The sequence below is a fragment of the Peromyscus maniculatus genome, chromosome 2, assembly GCF_049852395.1.
Source record: "Peromyscus maniculatus bairdii isolate BWxNUB_F1_BW_parent chromosome 2, HU_Pman_BW_mat_3.1, whole genome shotgun sequence".
In the NCBI taxonomy this organism is placed as follows: domain Eukaryota; kingdom Metazoa; phylum Chordata; class Mammalia; order Rodentia; family Cricetidae; genus Peromyscus; species Peromyscus maniculatus.
The window spans coordinates 114,974,351-114,983,463 of record NC_134853.1 but is presented as its reverse complement, the minus strand read 5'-3'; the positions used below and the strand labels follow the sequence as shown (position 1 = coordinate 114,983,463).

The 9,113-nt window shown below is 42.0% G+C and overlaps 1 long non-coding RNA gene across 1 annotated transcript; it reads right to left on the bottom strand.

The window, feature by feature from the left end:
• Positions 1 to 5,344: 5,344 nt before the first annotated feature.
• LOC143271679 (uncharacterized) lies at positions 5,345 to 6,674 on the bottom strand. The gene is made up of 2 exons (XR_013048875.1): positions 6,448 to 6,674; positions 5,345 to 5,512 (listed from the first exon to the last, which is right to left on the bottom strand). It is a non-coding gene; the product is annotated as an uncharacterized LOC143271679 (long non-coding RNA).
• Positions 6,675 to 9,113: the final 2,439 nt, after the last annotated feature.

Here is a 9,113-nt window from a genome sequence, read left to right as displayed (position 1 = left end):
AGAAATTACCTACCAAAATATCACTTGTGTCTTAGTTACTGTTCTGCTGTGAAGAGACACCATGACCGAGACAACTTATGGAAGAAAGCACCCAAATGGGAGCTCGTTTACAGTTTCAGGGGGCTTCATCCATAATCATTATGGCAGGGAACACAGTGGCAGGCAGGCTAGTATGACGCTGGAGCAGAAGCTGAGAGCTTACATGCTGGTCTGAAGGGAGGAGGCACAGAAAGCGAGACTGGACTTGATGTGGGCTTTTGAAACCTCAAAGCCCAGCCCCAGTGACACACTTCCTCCAGCAAGGCTGAGCCTCCTCATCCTTCCTAAACAGTCCACCAGCTAGGAAGCACTCAAATGTGTGAGCCTATGGGGGCCATTCTCATTCAAATCACTCCAACTTTGAAAGCTTGTTTTTCTAAAGATACCTTTTTCTTGATCATCTCCCCCCGCCCAGTTGTAAATTTCCCCTTTATTCTAGAAACATTATATTTAATATGGCTACACTGACCTACCACTGTCCACCTAATAAAATAGCTTTTATTTCTTCTAAATATTTTAACTATGCCTTGACCCATCACAAGTGGTTTGACCACAAAATATAGGGCTGGTTAAGTTTGTGAGAGCCAGCATGATCAGTTATGACTGTGTAATGATAATTCGAATGGTTAAAATCAATTGCTCTCCTATTTATCCTTGGAGACCTGGACTAGAGAGAGGAGGCATTTGACAGGATGCCTACAACCCCCACATTGTCCCTTGGTGGGAGGGTGAGCTTTACTGAATTTAAAGGTCAGTGACACAAGTGTCCTGTTGCAGTTGAGGACCCACCTCTGAAATCAGCCCTGTAAGAATTTTCTCATTTAAAAAGACTTCCTTTGTGCAAAAGTTTCCTTTGGCACTAATCAGAAATTTAATTTATTCGGAGATAAGAAAAGGGAAGATCTTAACTACTGTGATGTGAGGGATCTGAAGAAATTAGGAGTGAGCAAGATAAATATCAGAGTGTCAGCACTACACACATTTCCTAATGGATAAGATCTATGCTTCTGTTATTTTAATTTTCTCTGCATGGAATCAGATAACCTACGTGACTTCAATAATGATGATGCAAAGTTGCCAGCTCTCTAGGTCTCAGGAATAAAGGCCTAAATGACTTTGAATTTTACTTAGCTCCAAAAGAAATAAAGGCATTTGTTCATTCATTCATTCATTCACTCATTCACTCATTTATTTGTGAAATCTGTTACATAAATATGTGCTATGATGGCTTATGGATATGAAAAGACAAGAAAAAATCCAGAATGCATGGCAGAGTAATAAAAAAAATATAGCTATAGTGATAGAAGAACACCAGGAAGCAGTAGATGAGGCTTTCCTAGTGATGTCTAGAACCTTTTACAGAGAAGGTGCCTTGCTGGGACTTGGGGAATGAGAAGGATATCCTCAGCCAGATTAGATGGGAAAGAGCATTTAAGACAGAGAAAATGAATCTGTAAAGAAGACTTAGGTATGGGAAATAACAGCATGCCTCCCAAGGATTATGTGTATGACTTTCATCACTGGGATTATCACTGGATGAGGCTAGGGAAGCAAGTAGGAGCTAGATATGTGCCCTGTTCAGGAATGTGGGCTTGATTTTGTAGATGACATGTTCTAATGTGTACCCACTGAATTTAGAATCATCTCTTTGCTTTATGAAAATGACATCTAATAATCCCTGGTAAGGTAAATGCAAGGAAGATGTGACATAATGGACTCAAAGGAAAGGAAAGAAACAGAAAATAAAAACAAATTCCCTTATAAAAATAAAGCAGAGACTTTGCAGCTCTTACTAAAACTGCAAGCACTGTTTCAGCCTAGCAACTTCTCCAAGCAATGGTAGCATTAGAACTATTGGATACTCAAATAAGGGGAGGTAAGTCAGTGAACACTTGACAGAAGAGTGTTTGCATCCAAGTCACTGAGATAATGATGGTTTGAACATGAGGTTAGAGATACTGCCATTACCAAGAAAGCAAAATAAAAGTTGTTTGTTTGCTCCTTTCTTCTTTCTCTTCCTTCCTTCCTTCCTTCCTTCCTTCCTTCCTTCCTTCCTTCCTTCCTTCCTTCCTTCCTTCCTTCCTTCCTTCCTTTCTCTCTCTCTCTCTCTCTCTCTCTCTCTCTCTCTCTCTCTCTCTTTCTTTCTTTCTTTCCTTATTTGTTATTTATTTTACCATTCCTTCCCACAACATATAGGCCTTGATAATGACCCTTGATAAAGACTGCTGTTGTAGGAGTCTGGCAGTCCCATAGAGAAGGTCCAGTATATTATTAGAGCAAAAATTTAGAGAATTTTTATGTGTGTGTGCCTGTGGTAGTGTATGTGTGTGTTGTATGCCTGTGTGTGCTAGTGTACTTGCCTATGGATGTATGAGTATTCAGAGGTCAGCATCAAGCTTCTTCCTCTATTGCTATCCACCTTATAAGGATTATAAGGATATCCCATCTTGAGAAGGGATCTCTCATTGAACCAAAGATCACTATTCTAGCTAGATAGGCTGGCCATTAAGCCTTGGGGATTTGCCTGTTTCTGCTGTTCACTGCCAGGGTTATAGATGGATGTGATGCCATATCTGGCTTTACATGGGCACTGGGGATCTGAACTCAGGTCCTTCTGCTTGAACAGCAGCATTTTACTCATTGAAACATTTTCCAAGCCCCAAGGAATAGATACTTTTAACAATTTCACTTTAGCTGTTTCACTCCCACCTAAGATGACACAGATCAGTTTGAAGACAGAACCTTCAGCCCATAATTCTTCCCATAAAAAAAATTGAGGTTGGCCAGGTGGTGGTGGCAGCGTATGCTTTTAATCCCAACATTTGGGAAACATTTGCAGGTTAGATCTCTGAGTTGGAGGCCAGCTTGGTCTATAGAATGAGTTCCTGGACATCCAGGGCTACTCAGTGAAACCCTCTCTTGAAAAACACTCAGAAGAGTGAGTGAGCACCCAGGTTCTCTAACATACTGCAACAGGTCCATCTACTTCTTGCCTACTTATAATATGGAGAAGCTCAACAAAACTGACTGGCTGGGTGACCTTGGGATCAGGGTAAAAGGGAAACTCAATGCCACAAAATGAAAGTAATTTTCTTTTGGGGGGGGTGGAGTGGGGGAAGCTAAGGAAGTCAGGCAGGAACTCAAGCAGGGCAGAGACCTGGAGGCAAGAGCTGATGCAGAGGCCATGGAGGGGTGCTGCTTATTGGCTTGCACCTCATAGCTTGCTCTATTTCTCCCTCCATTTCTCCCTTCCTCCCTTCCTTCACTGCCTGTCCCTCCCTTCCTCACTCCTTCTTTCTTTTTTATTAAAAATAGATTCTTCTCTCATACAATACATCCTGACCACCATTTCCCCTCCCTCCACTCCTCCTTGCTCCCCTCAACACCTCCTCCCTCCCAGATCCACTTCCTCTTCATCCCCCTTCAGAAAAGAACAGGCCCCCAAGAGACAAGAACCAAACATGACAAAACAAAATACAACAAGACAAGGCCAAAGCCCTCACATTGGGGCTGGACAAGGCAACCCAAGGTAGGAAAAGATTCCCAAAAGCAGACAAAAAAATCAAAGACAGACCCACTCCCAGTTAGGAGTCCAACCAAAACCACCAAGCTAACAGCTACAACATATACATGGAAAACTGATGTAGACTCATGCAGGCCCTATGCTTGCTACTTAAGTCTTTGTGGGCCCTGCTTTGTTGATTCAGTGGGCTGTATTCTCCTGGTGTCCTCCATCCTTTTTGACTCCTACAATCTTTCTGCCACCTCTTCCACAGGGTTCCTTGATCTCCAAGGGTAGGATCTGAATAGACCTTCAAGATAGACTCTCTCTGCCTAATGTCTGGCTGTGGGTCTCTGCATCGGCTCCCATCTGCTGACAGGAGGAGAAGCCTCTCTGTTGAAGACTGGACCAGGAACTGATCTATGAGTATAAAGAATATCATTAGGAAACATTACATTGATTAAAAAAAAAACAGTTGTGTTTGTTTCTATTTAAGTTCTCTGGGCTACCCAGTCTCTGGTTCTTGGCCATCCAAGCAGTGTCAGGCATGGCCTCCCTTCCATGGCCATAAGAAGCAGTTGTTTGTTCTCAGGAGATTGGCACATGGAGACACTTGGTCCTGTTCATTCTCAGTCCCAGGAAGCAGGTGGGTAGTCATCTGTGGTAGTGTTAATTGTGAACTTGGCATAATTTGAAGTCACCTGAAACATAGTCCTTTGGGGATGCCTGTGGGACATTATCTTGATTGTGTTAATTGAGTTGGGGATTCCCATTCACTGTGGGTGTCAGCATCCTTTGGAGGGGATTCTGGGCTGCATAAGTAGAGAAAGGGAGCAGAGTGGCAGAATGCATTCATTGCTCTCTTCTGATGGTAGATGTAATATGATCAGGTATTTCAAGCTCCTGCTGCCTTGACTTCTCCACCATGATGGAGGTACCTTGAACTGTAAGCTAACATAAACCCTTCCTTAAGCTCTTGTCAGGGTGTTTTATCACAGTGACAGAGAAAGAGGCATTCTTTCTCTGTTGGTGTAGCCTTCAGACACTGTTGGTGTAGCCCTCAGACACTGGCAGGCCTCCCATCCTGCTTCTGAGCAGACAGTGATATACCCTCTCAATTGTTCTACTATAGTACAATGTGTGGAAACTGTTGGGTGTATCACACCTGCAGTTGGACATACCACATCTAGGACTCCTGTGAACATGCCTTGCCAAACAGAGCTGCATCCTGGTTGGCAGTCCAATTACAGATCCTGGCAATCTAGGCCACTGAAAAGGCCACAGGCATCACCATTAACTGTAGCTGAAGAAGTTACAAGGACACTGAATTAACACACTTGTGTGGAGCCAAAGCCAACACAGTACATATATAGTCAACTCCCTAGGCTGTGTTGTTTATATAAAGTCTTTTACTGTGAAAGCTACTCTATAAAACCAGTTGAGACAACTGACTTAGCAGATTTAGTCCATCTTCAATTGCATTGATCACACAGGAGTCACTTGCTTATTTGTAGCTGATCTCTCCCTTTGCATTCCCCCAGTCTTGTTAAACAATAGAGGGTGCTTCACTGACTCAGGTATAGTCTGAGAAGCAACACGGCTCAAGTGAGCCATGTTCATTTAAAACGCAGCTCAGTGGCTTCTGAGATATTTCTTCCAAATCTTTCTCACCCAGTGACATCCAGAGGAGTCCTTGACTCCCAAGTCCTCAGCCCTCCATGTATCCTCAAAGCCACTGTGCTGTTTGTGTTGGGATCATAACATGACATAAATCTCTTTTCAATTAAAAAGCTTATCCTGGACTTTTTCCATTTCCCAAATCCTTTTATTAATAACCTTCACTAAAAAGAGGCTGTAAGGACAAACAGCAGATACATCACATTTCTCCAGAATGAGGTGTGTTGAAGAGAGATGATGTTAACTGTGATGGAATTCTCTTCCATTCTTGTCTTCTCAGAAGGAAGAATTCTGCTGAGAGACAGTTGAAACAAGGGTTTACTTAGAAAAGGGAGGCAGAACTCCAGAGACCAGGAGTGGGCCAATCCAGGGGCAGGTGCTGCATTGTTGGATTTTGTACCATGGATTTTTTTTTTTTTTAAAGACCAAGTCTCATTATGTAGCCCTGGGTGACTGGGAACTTGTCTTATAGAGCAGGCTGGACTTGAATGATGATCCTTTGGCTTTTGTCCTTTGTTGTCATGGTTATAGGCATTGCCTCCATGCCAAGCTCTGTACTGTGGGTTTAAGGAATTTCTTATGGTCCCTGCTGTCTTATGATGTCATTATTAGGCTCCTCCCCTTGCAGTCCTGCCTTAGTTTTGTACCACACTTTTGCTCATGTGCCAGCGTGCCAATTTCCTTACTTCTTCCCATGAGTGCTTAAGTGAAACTGGGATGGAAGTGTGCAAAAACTGCCCTGTTAATGAAATGACAATAATGATTTAATGAGCAGGACATGTTTCCTCCTCACTGAACATGATTCAGGATAGGAAAGTCCCTGCAGTTTTCAGTTTTCTCTTTCCTTCCTTTTTTCCTTCCTTCCTTCCTTCCTTCCTTCCTTCCTTCCTTCCTTCCTTCCTTCCTTCTTCTCTCCCTCCCTTCCCCCTCTCCCTTCCTCCTTCCCTCTCTCTGGTCATCAGAGTGGTCATTCACACACATGTGACAGCTGGGAAAGTGCCCTGTTGCTGTTGCCTTGGTTTCTGATATAGTAGAGGGAGCCTAACTGTGGCTTCCAGATACCTATCCACAAAGGGACTTTTTAACCATCTGGAGGCACAGCTACCAAAATATAACTATGCTTTCCTTTTTTACCTCCTGCCAAAATCCTTGTCTAACCAGTTAGTTCTAACTATAGAAGAGATAGACCTAGGTAGAGTTTGGGTGAAGAGTGGGTATATGCTCCTTACCTCTGGCCCCACAAAGATCCTTCTCTCCTGCTCACATCTACTTAGCTACCCACTCTGACAGATATGATGTAGTTAGACTAAGGTGAAATTCAAAACCAGTGCTCTATCTGGGGTGCACATAGCTGAAGTTCTGTTTTAGTGCAATGATGAAGGAACGGATTGATTCTACAAAGCTGACAAATACCGAAACTTAGGAGCTGTTGATCTGCTCTGTACTAAAGCCATGAGCCAGCAATTCTAATGTCAGAGTAAAACATTCTTACCTTTTGTGTGCTCATAAATGCACAGTTCTGGTCTTGGTCCCACATTGATTTTTTTTTTAGATTGTTCTTGTTACATTATGTGACTTCCCCTCTTGGATTCTGGGGTTTCTGCCACTCCACTCTGAATGAGTTTTGTCTGCTGGTTTCTCATCTGAATGAGTGAGCCTGGGACACCTTTCACACAGTACAGAGTTTTCCTTGTAACAATGACTACAATGATGACAACAATGACAACAAAAACTATTGGCTTGTGATAGGAAGCGACACAGAAGAGAGCCTTGCTGTCATTCACACTATGTAGGATCAATGGCACTTTGCAGTCAATTCACATACACAAGTGCTTTTTCTCCATTGGCTGCTGCTGCGCTCTATGGCAATTGTTTGCTTTAGCTATAATTGTACTCGATTCATAGAAATAGAATAATCACTTTCTACAAGGCTTTGAGGCCATTTTGCCTTTAGAATGTTTCTTTGCAAAAAGAACATCCCCATAATCAATTTTTATGCACCCAGACACCAACCTGACTTGAATTGTTTAAATGATTATGTATACAGAGAATATAGCTGAGCACTCAATTCTTTATTTCAACTTCTAGACCTTGAAAGATAAATATTGACTGCATCAAGGACTTATTGTCTTGATAAGTTTTATTCTCTAGAACAGGGATCACCTTGCAACACACATCATTAGCTTCAGTGAAAGTCTGCTGTGAAACTATGTTATTTTCATTTATAGCCCAGTTTTCAGTTGGTGCCGTAGCTATTCATTGCATACCCACAACTTACTCTATAGGGGTTGGAAAGCTGAGTCTAAAATGTAGCATTGCTGCTTTAGGAGGCTCCTCCACCAAAAGATCAGGTGAGACTGAGATATCAGAAGAAAGAAATGAGAGAGAGGGAGGGAGGAAAAAGGGGGAGGAGAAAGACAGAGACAGACAGACAGAGATAGACAGAGAAAGATACATACAGAGATAGAGAGACAGAGAAAGACACACACAGATAGATAGACAGACAGATAGACAGACAGATAGACAGATAGACAGACAGACAGACAGACAGACAGACAGACAGACAGACAGATAGATAGATAGATAGATAGATAGATAGATAGATAGATAGATAGATAGATAGATAGAGCAGGGAGAGAGGATGAGATTTCACTGGTGAGAAAGGACTTGACCTATGTGCTTTTGAGCTGTATTTTGTATCACAGACATTATTTTTTGCCAAACACCCCTAAGAATTAGTATAAATAAAAAGTAATAACTTTAGAAGGCAAAAAATTATGTTTTCAATCCTTTACTAGATACTTCAACCCCTTTTAATAAAATCTTAATTCTCTAGTCCCTTCTTGAATATGTTCAGTGATGTGAGTATTTTTATATTAGATGTCTCGCTTTATTGCTTTTAGGTATTCCATTTAATTATTTAATGACATAATAGTATCCTCTAATTCTCACAGGTTCTTCCCTACTTTGTTGGTGACAAAAATGAAGGCCAGGAGAGGAACTTCCTGTTTGCTTGAAGTCAAAGGTCATTGACATTTCATTGTTATTCCATGCATGTTCCTTATTCCTTAGATTACAAAGTGAAGACAGAAATTCTGGAGAGATGAACATTTCAGATTTAGGCTTCAGAGGCATTTTGAAGTAAAGAACCTATATCCAGTGTGCTCTTCTCCCAGCACCTTCCTCTGTCCACATAGCAAAATGACTTATGGCAGGAAGTGGCTGTTGTTTCTGTGTGTGGGTGTGCATGTGTGTATATAAGGAAACTGCAGAAAGGAGAGAAAAACCACAATCATTCCATTCTTTCTCATCTGTAAAGAGAAATTCGTGCTGCTGCTGCTGCTAACCTTCACCCGTCTTCACACCCTAAGAACATTGAGCAGCCAGATCAAATGTCTCTCATTTGGTTGTTCAGCTGAGAGGCAGCTGTCTCCAAGGGCAAAGACCCATCACTCAGCCTTATTTTAGATCATACCTTCTCACCACCATGGTTCTCCATGGAAAAGATTTAAAGAGGATTCCTCAAGTTTGGGGAAAGTGGACAGGCCAGGGGTTGACCTTTTATAGAATATAAGGAGTGACATTGGAACTGGAATCAGGGACCTTGGCATCAACAAGACTGGTGCAGCAGCAAAAGGGGTAATGGATTCCTTCCTCTTCCACATCCCAAGCCATTAGGGGAAGAAATCTCAATTATATCAGTCTCATCAAGACTTTTTAACACATGCTTTTCATTCTTCAGCTTCTTCTCCCCTGGTCTATAAAATGAGTAGGTGGGATTGTGGTAGGCTCTAAAGTTATTTCCAGGTCTCTGTGGTCTGAAAAGCTAAAACTTGATATCAAATTTAAAGAGTTCAAATCAGATTTGAGCAGAGAGCAGAGGAAGAGAGACTGT